We start from the raw sequence: 19548 nt of genomic DNA on the forward strand, positions 1-19548 counted from the left end.
GAGGAGAGGAGAGGAGAGGAGAGGAGAGGAGAGGAGAGGAGAGGAGAGGAGAGGCAATACAAGGCAATACGAGGCAAGACAGACCTAATGGTACAGGGGCTAAGAAATGAAGATCCAAAGTTCAAGGCCATCTATCTGGAACTATATAGTGAGATCAAGAAGCTAGGCCGCTTAGTGAGACCCTGTCTAGAAATAAAAATGAAGAAGAAGCTGTGACTATAGAGCAGTGGGGGAGCACCTGCCCAGCATGTACTAGATTCAGTCCCCAGCACCTCAGAAAAATGGGTAGGAAGGATACCTCTCTGTGTGTCTGTTAGAACAGACAAGTTATGATGGGTGGGGGTGAGAGTAGGATTGGGGGTTGATACCCAAAGAAGGGCTTCCCCTTCTAAGTGGAATAGGGGAGGACTTATGTAAGGGAGTACTGGAAGGAGGGCTGATATTGGGTTGTAAAATTAATTAATTAATTAATTAATTAATTAATAATTAAAAACACAACCAAGTTAACTGCAGCCTTGTCAGTTCTCCTTTCCCTCCCATGGGCCGAGGGACGCATCTCTGGCCCACCCTAGAGAGACTGTAGCATCTGGAAACCCCTGAGAATGGGCAGTCCATAGTTTATATGTTGGTTTCTTGTTTAACTGGAGGGTCTATTATGAGCAGACAAAAGCCGGGGGAAGAGTTCAGCAAGTGTGTATGACAATCAAAGGGACAACAGAATCATGGCGACCATGCTGTTTAGGTGCTGGGTAGCAAGCAACCTAGAGAAGTTCGGGTATAATATTGTGCTCGTGTAGGCTGAGAAGGGCCACTGTCTCTGGGAACTGAAGAAGCTGTCAGGCACTAACTTGGAGAAGGTTTGAAATCAAAGTTTCAAGCAAATGAGGTCTTGCCTTTCATGGGCTTGTGTGTGTCCTGTGGCTGTCGGTGACAAAAAGCTAAAATCTCAGCATAACAGATGGTGCAATGCAGGGTTTGTGGCCCCAGGGTCTTGGGAGTATAGGACTGGGGTGGATTCAGATTTCAAGGCCCTTGTTACAACCCTGGTAGGTCGGCTCATCTCTCTAAGCGTGAGTCTATTCCCTGAGAGAGTGGCTGGGAAATGAGATGTCATCATGTCGATTTCCATCTCTGTACTTAGTGATGAAGAAGTCGCTGGGGTGGGAGGGTACATGAAGAGGATTAACATGGAGCTAGACTGTAATCTTGCAGAGACCTGAGATACCACCACCACCCCTAGCTCTCATTCACTGCAAGGACTCAGGCATGGTAGATGTACTAATCCTATGTGCCCAACAATTATTGGCTGAATGGATAGATGGATGGATGAATTGATGATGTAGCTAGTGAGGAGATTCTCCATCGCCCCACCCACCTTCCCTGAGCAAGAACCATGTTCTCAGGGACTAAACCCATCCTTCACCATCACCACCTTTTTTATCTATTCCTAACTGATGTCCGCTATTCCTCAAGCTGTGGTATCCCCCTGCTAGACAAGCTTGTCCCTGAAGACTAATCTGGGCTTATGAAAAAGAAAGACTCTGGCCAGGCCTTGTCCAGGGCAGAGGCCCCCACACCTCCAAAGAGAGCCTGCTGTCTTGTACCTCTTCTCAGAGAATGAAGCAGTGGCTTACCACCTCCTCCAGGGTTTCTGGCATAGGGGCAGGGTCCTGCTAGGGTTTACACACCCCATGTACAGTTGAGGGCTTCCTTGTATCTGAGCAGACAGAAACTACAGAGACCGGGGTGAGAACTAGGGGCAACCGGGTGAGAAAACAGAGGCATCAGGAATATCTGTTACAAGGCCTCAGACTAGACCAGATGCTGGCTCCAGCAGTCACAAGTGAGTTCTGATTTATGATGTTGCTTACCTGTTTCCCAGCATGTTTGGTTTGAAAATGAAAGAGAGGAGTGAAACTGGGGGAGGGGGGGTCGAGGGGACATGGGGTGTTATTAGAATCACTGGGGAAACTGTGGCCAGACCCGTGGGTACCACCTCAACACACATGAATTCAAAATGTATTTATTTCCTAAATCCCTCTGAGGATTCTAATCACTGCAGGTTAGGAAGACCCATTAAAGGACCCTTTAGGCCCTGCCTAGCCCCCTGGTACTTTCAAATAACATCCTCAGCACTATAGGATTCACCTCTAGTCCTATGAGGAGGGAGGTGGGAGGTGGCTGATGGATGGGAGTGGGCAGAGTCAAGCAGGGTGACAGTGGGGTCCACAGTATAGGCTTCAGAGTCAACCTGAGGTAGCTTATCCTCAAATGTGCCCGTCCTCAGCTGTGATAAGCGCCCAGAGAGCTCCTGGAGAACACTGCACTGGCTGTCAGTCAACAACAATGCATCCTTCACTCCTTTGACACATGCAAGATCATCCCGCAGGCATCCTTTACATGCATATCCGTGTCAGCTCATTGACACAGCACCAACTCTAAGGCTGCATATATACATATATGTGTGTATGTATATATGTGTATGTGTGTATATGACCTATATATTATATATGAAACTATGATTTTTAAAACAAAAAGACATGAGAAGGAAAAGAAGAATGGAGAAAATGAACAAATGAGGCCACACAAAGAACATGCAGAAAGGACACACATAAACACACACACACACACACACACACACACGCAAGAGAAAGAATTCAGCCATCTAGGCTACATCACCACCACCACCACCACCACCATCGTCATCATCACCATCTTAAATTTTATGTTTATTTGTGTTTATTTGGGTATGGATGTGGGCAAGCATACACCGTGATGCACATGGGAAAATGAGAGGCTAACCTATAAGGGATTAATTCTCTCCTTCCAAGTGGGTAATGGGGATCAACCTCGGGCCACTAGAGCTTTATACACTCAACTGCCCCATCTGGACTTCAGCCCCTGCCTTGGACAGAGCTTGCCTTCCCTTCCACTCAGTTTCCATGGTTGGGCTGTAATTCTACTCCTTAGAAATGCATTACACACAGCAGCATGTGGCCGGCTCTGAGAAGGCATTCAGGAAAGAAACTCGTTTAGCTAGTTTTAACCAGGCACTTCCTAAACATGTGTTTTTGGCAAGCACACGCGTTTTTTCTTTTTTTCATTTAATAAGCAGTTACACTCGGCCAAGCATCCTTGTGAAAACACAGCTGGGGCCAACAGGCGGATCTCTATGGCTCTTACACCGGGAATATGGCTGTGTCAGCGACCCTGAGGCAGCCTCTACAAGGGCGGGCCAGGACGGTCAGCAGGGAGCAGTCTGGAGACAACTGTGAGCCATGAGCAGCAGCAGGTGCACCCTCTTCTGCAGCTGAGCTTTCCCCAGCCTCCTCCTACACCTCTGCCATTCACTCTCAAGGGGGCAGCAGATAGCAGAGTGCTCTGGGGCTCAGGCCTAGCTCTGTCATTCAGAGCGTGGCATGCTCAGGCCCCCTTGGGAACCATAAGAGGGATTTCAGGGAATAATACACCCATGGGCTGGGTTCCTTCCATAAACTTCCAGAGAGATTAGGAAAGGTGCCATCTCTTTCTCAAACCCTCCCCAGAATTGCAAGACAGGTAAGGCCCAGCCTGTTCTCTTATCCGGGGGAGGAGGGGGAGGAGGGGGAGGAGGAGGGAGAGTGGAAAATGTGTGTGCTGTCCCAGGTGAGCTCATGGATCATATAACCAGAGGCAAAGAGCCTGCAGAGTTCAGCCCTGTATTTAGACAGAAAACTGGGACCCTACAAGCACTGTCCACATCTTTGATGGGTAGGGAGTGTGGAAGCTGGGTTCAAACCCCAAAAAAGAGAAAAGGCTTTGAAGGGAGGCTTCAGCTCTCCCTAAAGAGTCTGCTCAGGATGCTGGCCCAGCCCACACACCAGCGTGTCATCACTAAGCCACTGACTCCCTGCCCAACAACCCAGAAGAGCTGGAGACGTTCAACCTCCCGGTTCATATTTCTGAAGAAGGGGTGGGGAGAGGACATTCCCTTGTTCAAAGTACGAGTGGCACTTCCAGGATCAGAAGATAGCATGAAAGCCAAGAACAATAGGGATACACCAGGGTGCAGGCTCCCAGGGCCTGGTGTGAACATACATGCAATTTCTCTAGGGGCCAAAGCTGAGCTAAGAATGCCCAACAACCTGTGTGCCCATGTTCCAGAAATTCCCTGAAGAAAAGAGGTAAGGAAAGGCACCCAGGAAATGCTAGAAAAAGATCAGGCAGCTGTAGCTTCTATTGCCAGGGTTGGCTCTGGAATATATAATCAGACAAGCAACTTCCACAATAGCTGTCCACCAGTGTCAGCAAACAGCAGAAACTTTACTATGTCCAATCAAACACACACACACACACACACACACACACACACACACACACGAGCATGGACATAGGCATAGCTCACACCCTATACAGTGTTCCCTCCACACTGGGAGCTGAGGTACCTCTGCAAACACACAAGGCCAGTTTCCATCAACAGCCACCTACAATACAGAGGATAGGGCCTAGGACCTCCCACTGACTCATCCCACTGCAGACCACAAGCCCAAGGTCAGCAGAAAGAGTCTCCTCTAGCCAAGTGTTCTTCTGTGGGAAGTCTTCTGAAGTGAAACTGTAAACTCACCCAGGCCTTGAGAGCCATGCCCCCTTCTTCCAAAACCCTTCTGAAGTACATACTAGAGATGTGGAATTCCAAAATGCAAGGAGCAGCATGTGCAGTGAAGCCCTCAATATTCAGGCTCAAATTACCAATGCCCTAACCCTATCATACAAGTAAATCACCTCTATTCCAACAGCATCCCTAACACCAGGATCCCTAATGCACCAGCATCTCTATCTAACTCACCAACATCCCTAACGCACCAGCATCCCTAACGCACCAGCATCCCTAACTCACCAGCATCCCTAAATTAGAACCCACACCCTTTTCATGTTGCTTTATAGAAGACAGACTCATAATGAAGCTTATATAGTCTCACCCTGGTCCTTTAAAATCCTGTATAAAAAACTACTAGCCAGCATCGTTCTCACGCACTCACTAACCGAAAGGGAAGGGTACACTGAGTCCCGAAAGAGAAACTGACACTCATGATGCTCCACACACATCCAACTTTACCCATGAGCTCTGAACTTCACCTCATGCGTTGCTGTTTTTTAAAAGTTAAGTTTTAGAATCAGCATACAAAGAATTTTATCACAGTCTTCTTAAAGGTAGAGAATAGCACAGCTACACAGCACCTACACTGGGTGTTCCAGAACACATATTCTCAACAGAGACCTCCCTTGCTTGCTGAAATGCCCCCTCCTGAAAAACCTCTAGTTTTTTTAGGAGCAAGCAGAAAGGCTGCAATACCAGCTAGAAGGACAGCATTGGAGACAGTGACGAGGAGGAAGCCGGGGGAAGATGATAGCTCATCATAGTCCCTGAAGTTCTTCAGGTGGCCCCAGTGTTAGGAGGCAGCTGAGAGAAAGTGTGTTCATACACAAACCATCAAGGTTCTGCTGTTCACTCAGGACCCCAGCGATCCCCATTTTCACAAGTGTTATGTTCCTTGTTCCATAGTCGCACCTTCCTAGCTGCCTATGACTACAAAGTATCCTCCCCGCTGCCGCACACCCTGAAGGAACAATGCTGAAACCTCCAGGGCCCCATGCAGGCATGCTTTAGGAGTTACTGCTAGTTTTGTTTCATTGCTTTGTTTAGTTTGCTGTGCTAGGCATCAAACCGGGGCCCTATGCGTGTCAGGCAAACACTCTACTGACTAAGCTAGACCCCAGCCAAGACACTCGCCGTTTCTGGGGACAAAGTAAATCAAGTGTTGGATAGAATTCCACCTTGGCAAGAATAACAAAGTTCCTCAGGTTGCCTGAAGGAGCCACGGGACCAAGCCTGCTTCTCCTCCCATAGCCACCGTAGAGTCACACCACCGACATGGAGGGTAGCCAGAAAGGGGCCACTCAAGCTTCAACGAGGAAAAGTGACAGGGCATCAAGCTGTCAGAGCAGAACTGTCGCTACAGCTCTTTCTATTCTGTTTAATTGTTTAGACTATGTTACCCGGAGGAAAAAATATAAGGAAAGTGCAGTCATGGAGAGTAAGGGGACAGTGGGAGGGATTGTGGGGGATTGTGGAGGAACATGGACATGTGGGAGTATTTGGGAAAAAAATAAGACCATATGGACATGTGCAGCTACCTGGGAAACAAGATTGTGTAGTTGGGGCATTGTATGCAGGGATTGCCTATACACACACACACACACACACACACACACACACACACACACACACACAGAGCAAGACTCAGAGAAACAGCTGGACCATTACATGGGCATCTAAAAATGGCCAGAAGAAAGGCGATTAAGATCAGACAGCAGAGAGGAGGGCCAGAAGCCAGCCAGTGGATCTGGAATTTACTCAGGTGAGTTTCCACGCATGGCTACGCCCTGCTTACAACAGTGCGAGGACAGACAGCAGGAAATGTCAGACATTTAGCTAGACTGACGGGGGCTCCCTGAATTGAGAGGCAATCACACACAGCTGAAGCCCTCCCTTCAGGATCCCCAGACAGGTTGCCTGTTCCATCCAAAGCTGTGGCCACTGTAATGTTACTACAACACTCGGGTTTCCCCTCTACCTAGGGCAGCAGCTTATGGCATGCCTATGGCTCCAAGGATACAGTTCCCATTCCTGACCCAGGAGCCAGACTTGGGTTCTTCCCTTTCTCCTGAAGGTCCTACAGCAAGCAGGAAGGGATAAAAGAATCCAAGGGATAAAAGTCCAGTTTACTCAGGACACGCTCAGAACACCCCATGTGAGGCACAGCCCAGGGATTAAACACCCTCTACTCCTCAGGTGGAGCAAATTCCTAGGATACCAGGATATCAGGACTGGGATCTCACGGGTCCTACAATGACCTCAGTGAGGGCCAGAAGGGAAACCTGAGACATGGGTCACTCCTTTCCCCTCAGAACAGTGCTGTGGCCTACTCCAGCTTCTGTCAGTGGTAAACTCTGAGCCTTTTGTATCTCTATTTACCAAAAATACTATAATAGAAGCAAGAAAAGGGATGGCTAGCTATCCCCATTTTATAAATGGGGAAACCAAGGTAGAGAGTCAGGCAACAGACAATGTGGCTCCAAATTCCTGGCTGTCCCAGCATACTCTGCTTGTATGGTCACACTAAGTTACACACAGCCATCTCCTTTATGCCCAGTGTTGGGGAACAGAAGAGCTACACAGAATGTCAAAGCCACCCAGGGTCCCCCAAGTTCAAGTCCAGGCATCCCTGTCTACGCATGCTCTTTCTATGCAGGGCCTGCACCCGTGTCCTCACAGGCCAAGTACTGAGCCACTTCTTGCATAGACCTCAAGGCCATAGATCTCCAACCTACCTCGATCTAGAGCTGCAGCCACATCCCACCACTCGGTCTCCTGAAAAAGAATTTGAGCCAGATACTCACTGAGGTCAGGGGCAGGTAGGGCATCTGAAAGGAGGAGAGCAAGGAGCTGAGTCAGCATGTGCCTCAGCCCATCCTGTGCAGTAATGGAACACCTCTGGATACGACAGCAGCAGTGTTTGGGGGCATCACTGTGCCACAGCCCTGGAAATTCAAGAGCACATCCCAATATTTGGGGAGGACTCCCATACCGTGGAAGCCGGAAGGGCAAATGCATGCAAGACAGTAGATCCAGCCCAACCCAATCTCGTCAGGAACTCACCCACTCCCATGGTAGTGGACTTATTCCAGTATCAGGGGCTTCAATCCATATTCAGTAGGTCAGAGCCCTTTCTCAGATTCCCCCCACCCCCACCCAAGGACCTGCTTCCCGAATGTGCTATTAATAATAGCAGTTCAATTTCTTTTCTTTTTTTTCCCCAGAATATATAAATTTATTGGTATTTCCATTGTCAAAATGAGTGGTCTTGATCTTTCCCTCTTGCCTTTGTACGGGGGCCAAAAGAAACACACTGGCTACTTTAACAGCCTTAAAACAGACTCCAGGAATACCGCCTAGGGTGTGCCTGACCATTTCCACCAAACCCAGCAACCAAAACTTCATTGTCTTCCTCAATGAAGTTCAAGCAGCCATCACTGGGCACAAACGCTGCGGCCTTCTTGAGGAGCTGCGCTCTGCTGTGCTCCCTGGGTCCTTGAGGAAATGCGCTCTGCCGTGCTCCCTGCCTTCTTGAGGAGCTGCGCTCTGCCGTGCTCCCTGCCTTCTTGAGGAGATGCGCTCTGCCGTGCTCCCTGCCTTCTTGAGGAGATGCGCTCTGCCGTGCTCCCTAGCAGCAGGATTTGGATGTTTGACATCAACCCTTACATTTTCCTCCGCAATTCTCTTTGCATAAAAAACTCCTCCAGAGGATCTCGGCCCTGTGAAAGTTCTGTGCCCCAGTGTAGGGGAATGCCAGGGCCAATAAGTGGGAGAGGGTGGGGTGGCAGGCATTGGGAGGGGGGAGGCAACAGGGGGTTGTTTTTGTTGTTTTTGTTTGTTTCTTTGTTTTTTGGAGGGGAAACTGGGAATGGAGAAATTTACATGTAAATAAAGAAAATATCTAATAAAAAAAAAGAACATGTACGTATAAAAAAAGAAAAAAGAAACTCCTCCAACCGGACTGGCCTGCAGGGCCACGCCCAAGAGGGCTTTCTTATATTGTTGCCTCTTTGAATCCCACAGATGACTATGCAGCTTCCTGGCAGTACGGAGACCATGACACTTGGCCACCTTGCCAGCACCAGGATCCAAAGAACAGCAGTTCAATTTCAACACTGTTTTCCAAAAGGATTCTTCCAAACGGCCCAGTATTCAAAGGCTAATGCTTACAAAACACACAGTTCAACTCTCTGCCACTAGAGTGAACTTCCGAGGCCTCTCACTGACTCAGCCAGTCTTGAGGAGTCGAATGGCTTGTAAACACTCCATTCACAAGTAAGGACAAGATGTTGAGAGGAACTGGAGAAACAGTGTGTTACTTCTGCAAAGCGTAGGTAGGCCGGGCATGCCACAATGAAAAAGAAACGTACGTGGAAGAGTCCCCATGCAGGCACCACAGAAGCCCATTGCGGGGAGGGGGAGGTGTGCCTTGAGAGAGTTTTCATTTGAGTTCCCACAGGCCTCCCGCTTTGTTCTGCTGTGAAGGAAAGGTAACAGAGAGCCAGTCAGGGACCGTACCCTCTGCCAGCCCTCCAACTGCATTTTGCTGAAAAAAAACACGGTCTCAAGAGTCTTCTGGAAGCCTTCAGCCATCCACATAAGGCTGTCTGGGGACACTCTATGTGGAGACATCTCAGTTCCATAAAGAGGGGGTGGGATGGAACAGAGGCCTCCCACTCCCTCTCTGGGGCACTGGGCACAAGGCTGAGGACAGTGGGGACACAGGGAAGAGTTGGAGACCCTAGATCCCAAGAAGACCCAGCGACCCAGGTGGCACCCTTCTGCAAGGAGTCAAAGTCATTGTGAAAAGCAGAGGGAAGAGGGGTATAGAGGTCGAACAGTGCCCCTTTCCATCTTTGGGGTCCTGCCTGGAGGTTTAGATTTAAAGAGAAGGAAGAGGGATGCACACGTAAGCAGTACTAGGTGACGTATCAATTACTGCCTCCACTCCAATCTACTGCAAGGTGGTCTAACAAGTTGTCAGAACAGTGAGAAATCTCTTACCCTCCGGTTAGGGCAGCCAGCGGCTTTCTCCTTTCTCTCAGGCTAAGACGCCTGGGGAAGATCCCAATCCCTTAGGCTGCATTGTCTCAGTAGTCTGACTGCCAAAGGGAGGGGCAGACTCAGCTCTTTAGAATATCTTCATTCCTGGCAGAGATAGTTTCAAGTTCATCTACTCAGCTCATCTCATCCATCAGTTACAGAGTGCAATCTGATTTGAGACCTTGTACCTGGATCAAGATCCAAGGAGACAAAGTTGGCCTGGTCTTCTGCCATCTATCTAGTCATTGAAGTCCTAGTTCAACTTTGTAACCTGGTAAATTATGTCACCTCTCTGACCTTTAGCTGCTTCACCTGCAGAGTGCCCTCCCTATCTTGTGCACCCATGCTTCCCATGACGAATGAAGAGGGAATGGAAGCATATTGGCCAGCTAGTACAGCGACCAAGTATTCAATAAGGGTTCATCTCTGTTGCAATTACTTGTGGAGAGCCTACTTATGTTCCCTCTATGAGAGAGGGAAAACCACCTCTGGTTAATATGGATGCCCGGGACTCTCCCCTCAATCAGCCACTAAGACAAGCTTCACCTCCCCTGAAGGAGCGTTTCTCTTAGCTAGCTGCTAAAGGTCTGGTACACACAGGATATCATGACAGGTTTGAACAGAATCCCATTAGACTATAAAATAGATGACAAGAAATCACAAAACAGGCTCCCGGCCACAGAAACCTGGATGGGGGGGCCCAGGTCTCAGCATTAATTTCCTATCCTCTCTTAGCAAAAGAGCTTGGCCTAGCCACTTCCTGATGATTACAGACTCACTGTCCAAGGGCTGCCAGAGCACTGGGACATCCCGGGGGCTTCTTCCTTTACCAGTGTAAACTCAGACAATGGCTCATCTCCTCAGCTTGTTTCCTTGTCTGTGTGAGGTTCCTCAGAGCACCAACCTTCTAGAACGGCTATGAAGATTAAATCCTTTTTTACTTTAGCTCTAGTGAGCAGTCAGGTTTTTATTTTTTGGGAACAAAAAAAAAAAAAAAAAACCCAACTCCTAGAAACTGTCATGTTTGCTGATTCCTCCCTTCAACTCTTCTTGCTTGGAGAAAGGGGCCTGCAAGAGCTGCCCAGGGTGGGAGCGGGCCCACCCACAAACACACCTGCAGACTCCAGCACACCTGAGGTGCTGTTCCATTCTGCCGTTGCACTTAATGGAAGGAAAGCTAAGGCCCAGAGGAATGAGGGAATTCACCCAGGCTGTCCCATGAGCAACACCGACCCTCCTAGTCACTCCTCTTCCCTGTCACTTGTGAATGAAGGGATAAGAGCTGCTTAAATTAATCCTGGTTATGTAACAAAGGAAACTTGGACAGCTAACTAGCATGGGGGTTGGGGAGCTGTCACTAATATCAGTTTACGTGGATTAAAAAAAAAGTCACAAACAAAAGTGCTCCAGGAAGCTCCCTCACCTGGCCTCCTTGCTCACCTTGGTATTGACGTTCCAGCCCAGGACTGGGGAGGGTCCTTGAGTACCAAGACATCCTAAAACTGTTGTGTGGTCTGTTATAAGCAAGATCCCCTCTGTGACAAGCCTTTGGCCTCTCTCGATGCCTTCTGGAGTGTTGAAAAATAGACCCGGGGTGTCAGCCAGGTGTGGATTGAGGTCAGCTACAAGACTGAGCACAGGGGACCTCTCTCCCCTGCCCATGTCCCTGAGACCTGAAGGACCTAGACCCCTCCACAGTCCAGAGGTAGGATGCAGGGCCTCTCGCCTCTGAGATTGTCTCAGAATGCAAACCCAGTGCAAGTGCTAACTCACTTTGCCAAACGGAAGGTCCTCTGAAATGTTCTGAAAGTTAGCAGACCTAAATCCCTATGCAGCTCGGCCACCAAGGGATTCCGAGCGGTCACCTCTCTGGACACTCACCAGAAGAGGAGCTTGACAAGTGGATTCCTAGCGCTTTTGTTCAGCATCTATTACAACTACAAAGAGATGCTGTGTGAACAAACAGGGCTAACACTGTCTCTAAGAACGTCAGCCATCAGTACCTATGAAACAGGTAGGGCCAGCTCTAAATGAAGGTGCATCAGTACAGAGCAGTGTTTAGTCTACTGACAGTAAAGTACGTTGGACCTATTTGCAGCTTTAAAATACCTCTATTTTAAAAAAAAAAAATTAACCCCACCTGTTTAAAAATTTTAAAACAGGCATGGTGGTGCACACCTAAAACCCTAGCCCTTGGGATGTGTAGGCAGGAAGTATCTAAGCTCAAAGCCAGCCAGGGAGACATATGATAAGGAAAGAGCCAAAGGGGTGAAGGGGCTGAAAACCAGGAAAGACCCGAACCCTTGTGCGCTTGTTTTAGTGACTGGTCTATTGCTGTGAAGAGACACCATTACAAAGGCGACTTATAAAAGGAAGCATTTAATTGAGGTCTTGCCTACAGTTGCACAGGGCTGATCATCAGGGTGGGGAGCACCTTAGCAAGCAGATAAGCATTGTGCTAGAGCCGAAGCCTAGTCCTTATAGCTTATCCTTAGGTTAGAGGCAGGCAGAGTGAGACTCAGCCTGGCATGGGCTTAAATCCCTTAAATCCCATCCCCAACTGACACACCCTTCCCATAACAATTCCACACCTCCTAATCCTTCCCAAACAGTTCCACCAAATGGAGACCTAACATTCAAATATATGAGACTATGGGAGTCATTCTCATTCAAAGGCACTATTCATTAATAGTAAGAAGATTTGAAAGGACACCGAGGCAGTTCTTCCAAAAGTAAAAAAGCAGGATTCTCAAAGATCCAGAAATTCCACCTGTGTGTATGGGTTGGCAGTGGAGGGGCTATACCTAGGAAAACTAAAATCAGAGCCTCAAAGAGAGGTGTGGATAGGTAGAAAGAGCCCTGTTGTCCACCACAGATAAAGACAATGTGGTCTTAGCCATTCGATGGAATACCATCTAGTCTTGAAAAGGGTGAAAATTCTGACCCATGTTCCATTATGGATGAATCTAGAAGACTGTACACTGAGTGAAATAAGCCAGTTGCAAAAGGGCGGCTCTCTTATGATTCTGGTTACATCAGGCCCTGAAAGGAAGGGAACTCAAAGAGACAGGGAGCACAGTAGAGACGACTAGGGTCTGGGGGAGGGAGAAATGAGAACTTATTATTTAAGAGGCAGGTTTTAGTTTTGCAAGATGAAAAGATGTCTGAGTTCAGCTACCTCATAAAGAAGAGGTACTTAATACCGCTGAAGGGTATACTTGAGAAAAGATGGCTCAGTCAGTAAGGTGCTTGCCAAAGAAGCAGGGAGACTCAACTGCAACCCCCACAACCTATTCACAAGCCAGGCACAGAGGCACAGGGGTGGAGACAAGTGAACCCTTGGAGCTCTTTAGCTGTCAGCCAACCAGTTGCAGGTAAAAGAGACCCCTCTCTCAAAAGATAATGTGATCGGCTAGAGAGACGGCTCAGCAGTTAAGTGCACTTGCTGTTCTTGCAGAGAATTTGGGTTCAGTTCCCAACATCTACTCAGTGGCTTTACATCTATGTGTGACTCCAGTTCTAGGAGATCCAATGCCCTCTTCTGAACTCTGTGGGTACCAGGCATACATGTGGTCCATAAACATAGACATACCTGCAGGCAAAATACTCATACACATTTAAAAAAAAAAAAAAGTAGGTGGCAAGATGGCTCAACACATAGAGATGTTTGCCGCCAAGCCTGACAATCTAAGTTCGATACCCAGAACTCACATGGTAGAAGTTGTTCTCTGACCTCTATATGCACACATTCCATGTGTGTAAATAAATATAATATATTTTAAAAATTAAAAAATAATAATAAGGTGGGTAGCTCCTGAGGAACAATACTCAAGGTTGGTCTCTGGCCTTCCCACATGTGCACATATATGTACCCCACACATGAATACGCACAAAGAAACATAATACGTGTGTGTGTGTGTGTGTGTGTGTGTGTGTGTGTGTGTGTATTTAGCCTCAATTTCTTTTTTTTGTTTGTTTGTTTTGTTTTGTTTTTTTGAGACAGGGTTTCTCTGTATAGCTCTGGCTGTCCTGGAACTCACTCTGTAGACCAGGCTGGCCTCGAACTCAGAAGTCCGCCTGTCTCTGCCTCCAAAGTGCTGAGATTAAAGGCGTGCACCACCACCACCCAGCTTAGCCTCAATTTCAAAAAGACATAACCTACAGTTTGCTCCAAGGATGTAGCCCAGCGTCAGAAATCAGAATTCCCTGAAGTCTCCTGCAGCCCTTCCCGGAGCTGGCCTTTGTCTTATCTGCCATCCGCCCTGGGTCTCTGCAGTGTCAGACCATGCCCCCATCCCACCCCCTCACCCCTATTCCCCCACCCCCTGGACACAGCACTGTCCCTAGCCAGGAGCCTGCCACAGAGGAAGCCTCTGAAAGGCTAAGTCCAGGGACTTTCAGGCTTCTGCAAAGGAAGACAAAATGCTTAGGCCACAAAATCCGAGTCCCTCTCCTTCCACAGGCCAACTTGACTGGATGACACAGCACTTCCTCTCTAGTATGTGCCAGCCTCTTGCCACCCCAACGGACACCCTCCCAGAACACATCCCAGCTGTTCAGGCACGAGGGAACTGACAAAAACCAGCTATGTGTCTGTGTGAGAGACCAGAAGGATGACAAGAAAAGTGGCCCTAAGACTCAGCCCTTAGTGATGATACCAACCACGGAGGGACCCCAGGATTCAGTGGGTACAGCTCGGCTGAAATCTACATCGGACTGGGAGCCAGGCCCCCAGGTGCATGCCTGCGAATTGGGTGCGGTCCTGCCAGCTTCTACAAGGCCGGCTTCCACACCCTTCACAGAGGCCACACCTTCTGAAGTGTGCCCAGTGATTAGCCCATTAAACAAAGGAGAAAAAGCAGAATTCACAGCAGTCCTGTCGCCAGGCTTGGCTTGCTCATTCCTCTGCTTATAATTATATCAGGTGATGCATCTGTGCGTCTGTCTCCTGTGAGAAGCATCCATTGTTGTTCACTGTGCCCCACTAAACTGAAACAATGGCTCAAGGAGTCAGGGGCCAAACGGGTTTCACCCACATGCACCAGGCCCCACATGCTATCAACAATGAATCTGTGTGCCCCAGAGTCTGGGGCACAACACACAGGAAAATAACCAAGGACACGAGCCTCATCAAAGCTGAGCTCCAGATTTAAGACAGATTTAAGGTTTCTCTGGATGCAAATACGGCAGAAAGCTCCCGTTATGAATGAGAGTGGACTCTAACTAAAATCCTCTCCCTAAAAAGAAAGAATTAGGGTGTATGACTTAAAGCAAAACTGTCTGAGAGAAGGGTTCCCAGGAGTGACAGAAGATGAGGGACCAGGGCGACAGTGACTCCAGTTTTACAGAGGTCCCAGCAGGGAAAATGACATGCTGTTCTGCCAGAGAGATCTTCCCACAAACTACCCATTAGTGTAGTGCTGGGGGTTGGAGGGGCAGCATGGCGGGTGAGGTTCTGGTCTTTGAGATATTTATGATCAAAAAAGGGACAAAGAGGAAACTCCAATTCGCTCTTAATGTCCCAAATAGGAGGTGCTATCTGATCCGAGGCAGGGCACCTAATTTAGATCTAAGGGTACCATCACATGGACACCAAGGCTGAGGAAGGTAAAGCTGATGATGTGTAGGAGAAAGAATGTTGCTTGTGGCTTGGGGGACAGCTCAGTCATTGGTAAAGTACTTACAAAAGACCTGAGTCAGATGCTCAGAATCCACATTAAAAAAAAACAAACAAACAAACAAAAAAAAAAACAAAAAACAAAAAAACTAGGCACAGTGGACCACTCTCACACTCCCAGCCCTGAGAAAGGAAAGACAAGCAGACCTGAACAAATGGCTTAGCCTCGTGACAGTCTGTCTCAAAAAGACAAGGTAATGCTAGGCATAGTGGCACAGGTCTTTAATCCCAGCACTCATGACTTAGAAACAAGCAGATCTCTGTGAGTTCTAGGAGACCCTGACTCAAACCAGCGGCAATGCCAAGGCTCAGGAAAGTGAAGCTGGAGATGTGTAGAAAACCTAGGCATGATGGACAGCACCTGAGGCATAATGGCAAGGATTGTCCTCCAGCCTCTGTAAGCACACATACATGTGCACTGACGCACGCATACACACAAAAATAGAAGAAAGAGGCTCAGGCACATGGAGTGTGGAGTGGGAATGTGGATGAGTGAGTGGAGGGGCTGGTTTCCCATACATGTGCTAAGTATCAGGAGCCCGAGCCTGAGAGCACAGAGCAGGGGCAGAGAGGGCGAGCTGAACCCCAAACATGAGACAAGCAAGGGAAGGTATTTTATCCTCGGCACTATGTTTCTGTTTGATCCTGACCTTGGCCTTGAATTCAGAGAAGAGGGAAAAAAATCAAGTGAATGAAGTGGGTGATGATTCTCCGCTGCGCAATCCCTAGGGTGTGTAGACCACCACTCCACCCACCCCACCCCAGAGGGCCTATGAGCTTATCTACTTCGTCATTCCTACACTGCTCCCCGCAAATGCCCAGACAACCCCATGTGAGCTGCTGGTAGCACCGGGTGATCTTTGATCATGCCAGCTGACCCCTGCATGACTCAGCTTCCTGGTGATGAACTTATGAAAGGTCCCCAAGCAGGAAAGAGTCAGAGAGTTGTAAACAGCCCTCCAGAAACCTCTGGGACTTTTCTCCCCCTGGTTCCAGGGTGGGGCTGGAGTCATTCAACACTCTGGAGCAGCTTAAATGAAGGGTCTGCAATCTTGAAGGGTGACTTCAAGTGGACAAAATAAACTGCAATTTTGAGGCGGGCACTTTGGAATTCAGGGACAAGGCAGGCCCAAAATGGGACGTGAGCAGTTGGCTCCTCTCCCAGAATGCACTGCAAGCAAACCTCCCTTCCAGCTTTCTTCTTGAGGCAGAATTGGCTCTGGCTAGAAGTCTACATTTATGGCCAAGTATATTCAGAGCACCTAGAAGTCCTGAGGCACAGAGAGGCCATGAGTTTGAGTGCCACTTGCTGCTCAGTCAATGCACCCCTAGTCACCTTGCACTGCAAGTAAACACGGGCTTCTCTTTGCTTCTTTGGAGTCCCTCCCTCCAGGAATGAAAAGCACTGTGCCCTGTGCTTCCTGGTCCCTTGGTCTCAGGCTGCTTTGAGAGCAGACATCTGTTCTCAATTGCGCAGCAGCTTCTGGGGACAGCCCAGCTTTGCAGGGACTTTTGATTTCCAGGGTCTGACAGAGAATTTCAGAAACAAAACACAAAGAGTAAAGTCTGTAACATGTCACCATACTGACAGGGGCCTGCTCACAACAAGCCTGAGAGGGTCAACAGAGCCCACCGCTCCCTGTAGTCATGGCGCTATGCATCCCATAATAGCATATTGCAATTTCAACTTCTCCAACTCCAATCCAAACCTGAAAGGGTCTGTCAGAAGTAAACAAGTAGTTCAGAGTTAGTCTGATCTGCAGATGGAGAGAGTTGCCCTACATATAATTAAAGGCCATCTCTGAGCTGACACCTTCAAAGCTCTAAGATGCATACGGCAATCTTCAATAATTCTGGAATCGAGTTTGTTGAGCCTTTCCTCCCTTCCCAGCATGCACAAGTGCTCAGTACTCAGATGGTTCTGGAAAAGCTAAGAGACCAAAGAGGGAAAACATGGTTTGATGTACAGTTCCATTAAGGGGGGTACTCTAGGGCTGCAGGGGGAAAACAGCTCCACGGCAAAAGTGCTTGTCACATAAGCATGAGGACCAGAGTTCAGATCCCCAGAATCTTAAGTAAAAGCTGGCTAGATGGTGGCCCACCTATAACCTCAGTACAAGGGAGGTGGAGACAGTGGTCCTCAGGAGCAGACTGCCTGGCTGGATTAGATGTATCAATCAGAAAGCTCTGGGGGTCAATTGAGAGACCCTGCCTCAAAATATAATTGAGTAATTAAAGGAGTCACTGGACATCAACCTCAAGTCTCCATAAAATACACTGTATCTGTCCCCTTTCACATGTAAACACGCATACCTCACACACACATACAAAAAGGGATGCAGAAGAGAGGAACGCCCATCTTGGTACTTTCTTGGGCTCTACTTTAACCAGACCAAATCTTTTCTTCTGAGTGACAACCTCACGCTAGCTAGACACAGAAAAAGGTCTGTTCCCAACCACAGCACCCAGAAAATGAGCTGAGTCACCAAGGCCTCCTGTGCCAGGGAACTCCACAGCCACATGCTATTCTGGTCAGTAGGTCCATGCACCTGCTGGATTGGCCTCCAGGAGAAATGGGAGTCAGTGTCCATCATGGGCATGAATAGAAGGAATGAGATGAGCTGCTGTCTGGGGGGACTTGCTGCGATGCATCAGAACGAAACACGTATATCCCTGTTCTAACACCTACAACTTCTTCAGGCTTAGACACACACTGAGATCCTACTGAACCTGTACAGGACCTCAAAGACCCGTCTTTTCTCTTTGAAGCTCAAAGTCCCTGAGAATGGTCCATCTCTCTCCGAGGACTTGATGTAACATGCATCTATCCTCTTGGGCATCAGACCTCATGGGAGAGGCATCCATCTCACAATGAGTACCTTTGCTTGAGGGTAGCCAAGGCATAAAGCACCTTCACAGAGGTCCTTAAGTCTTCCCAGGAGGGACATTACAATGAATTAGGGAGGCAACAGATTGGAGACTATAGTAGCAACCAAACCAGAGATGGTGACTATGGAAATCCACCTCTCCATTCTTCAAGATGCACCCAGCTCACTTGCATAACCACGAACAGGACGGACAGAAAGACAAACAGAAAAATGTGCACAGGCATGCACTCTCTCTTTCTCGAGCACACACACACACATACACACACAGCAGCAGCATCCTTTTGGGTCCAACTTCTTAAAGCTAATTATCCACCAGCCACCTAGCACTTTCTTTCAATCCAGACACTTCTAACTACCTTGCCATGTCCGGACAGAGAGCACTCTGTCCTGGCTGAGGCCTGCACTCAGGCCATGGCTGAGTCAGAGGCTATGTGGGCAAGTCTGTGCCCCACAAGCCAGTACTCACCACTCTACCTTCAGTTCCTGATGCCAAATACCAGCTAAAACCATGAAGAAAGGGAGGTCAGGGGACCCCGAGGCGATGGCACCTATTCCCACACAGACAAACAAGCTCAGGAATCAGGACAGGACATAGTACAAGAGCCAGATGATCGTGGGTTATATCCCTCCCCAAAACATCCCCGTGGGTTACCTCCCCAAAACATCCCCAGACTCATTCTCCAGGCTCACCCGTCTGGTGGTCCATGGGGCAGACTCAAAATCAGGATGAAGGTGTGCAATGAAAAGCCTATAGACTATTTCTGAGCAACAGTCCTGTGCATGCTGATGGTCACCTCCTCTTCCCTTGTGTCCCAGGTGAAGACACCAGCAGGCAGCTGAGGACTCAACTGGATAAGAGGTCAAAGCCCAAGGCTGCAGCCACAGGGAATCCCACAGTCCTTCATGAACATAGGGCTGGCTTCATGCCTCTCCCTAGAGTCCAGTTTAACAATAGATAACATGGTGGAGCAACCTGCATTGAGCTTTAAGGCCGTGCTCCCTGGCTAAGGAGGTGGCTCAGTGAAAAAACACTGGTCATGCAAGCTAGAACCTGAGTTTTGATCCCTAGATTCCACATAGAGGCTTGCACAGTACTGTGTGTAATCTCAGTGCTTCTGCTGAAAGAGAGGTGGAAACAGGACAATCTCTGGAAGTTTCTGGGCCAACTAGCCTGGCCTAGGCAGTGATGAACAAGAGACGACATCTTAACAAGAGGGGAGGGAAGAATCAGTACCCAAAGTTGTCCTTTGACCTTTGAACATATGCCATGATACCAACACCTACAACTAGGAAAGAGGGAAGGG

The 19548-nt window shown here is 48.5% G+C and overlaps 1 protein-coding gene and 1 long non-coding RNA gene across 4 annotated transcripts in view; both read right to left on the reverse strand.

Moving 5' to 3' along the window:
• Positions 1 to 19548, reverse strand: part of Slc25a37 (solute carrier family 25 member 37) — a 41464-nt gene that overhangs the window by 10747 nt on the left and 11169 nt on the right. The window lies entirely within an intron of this gene.
• LOC116084089 lies at positions 8606 to 13284 on the reverse strand. Its single transcript, XR_004116036.1, has 2 exons — positions 9641 to 13284; positions 8606 to 9113 (listed from the first exon to the last, which is right to left on the reverse strand). It is a non-coding gene; the product is annotated as an uncharacterized LOC116084089 (long non-coding RNA).

Source organism: Mastomys coucha, unplaced genomic scaffold (assembly GCF_008632895.1).
Source record: "Mastomys coucha isolate ucsf_1 unplaced genomic scaffold, UCSF_Mcou_1 pScaffold9, whole genome shotgun sequence".
NCBI lineage: Eukaryota > Metazoa > Chordata > Mammalia > Rodentia > Muridae > Mastomys > Mastomys coucha.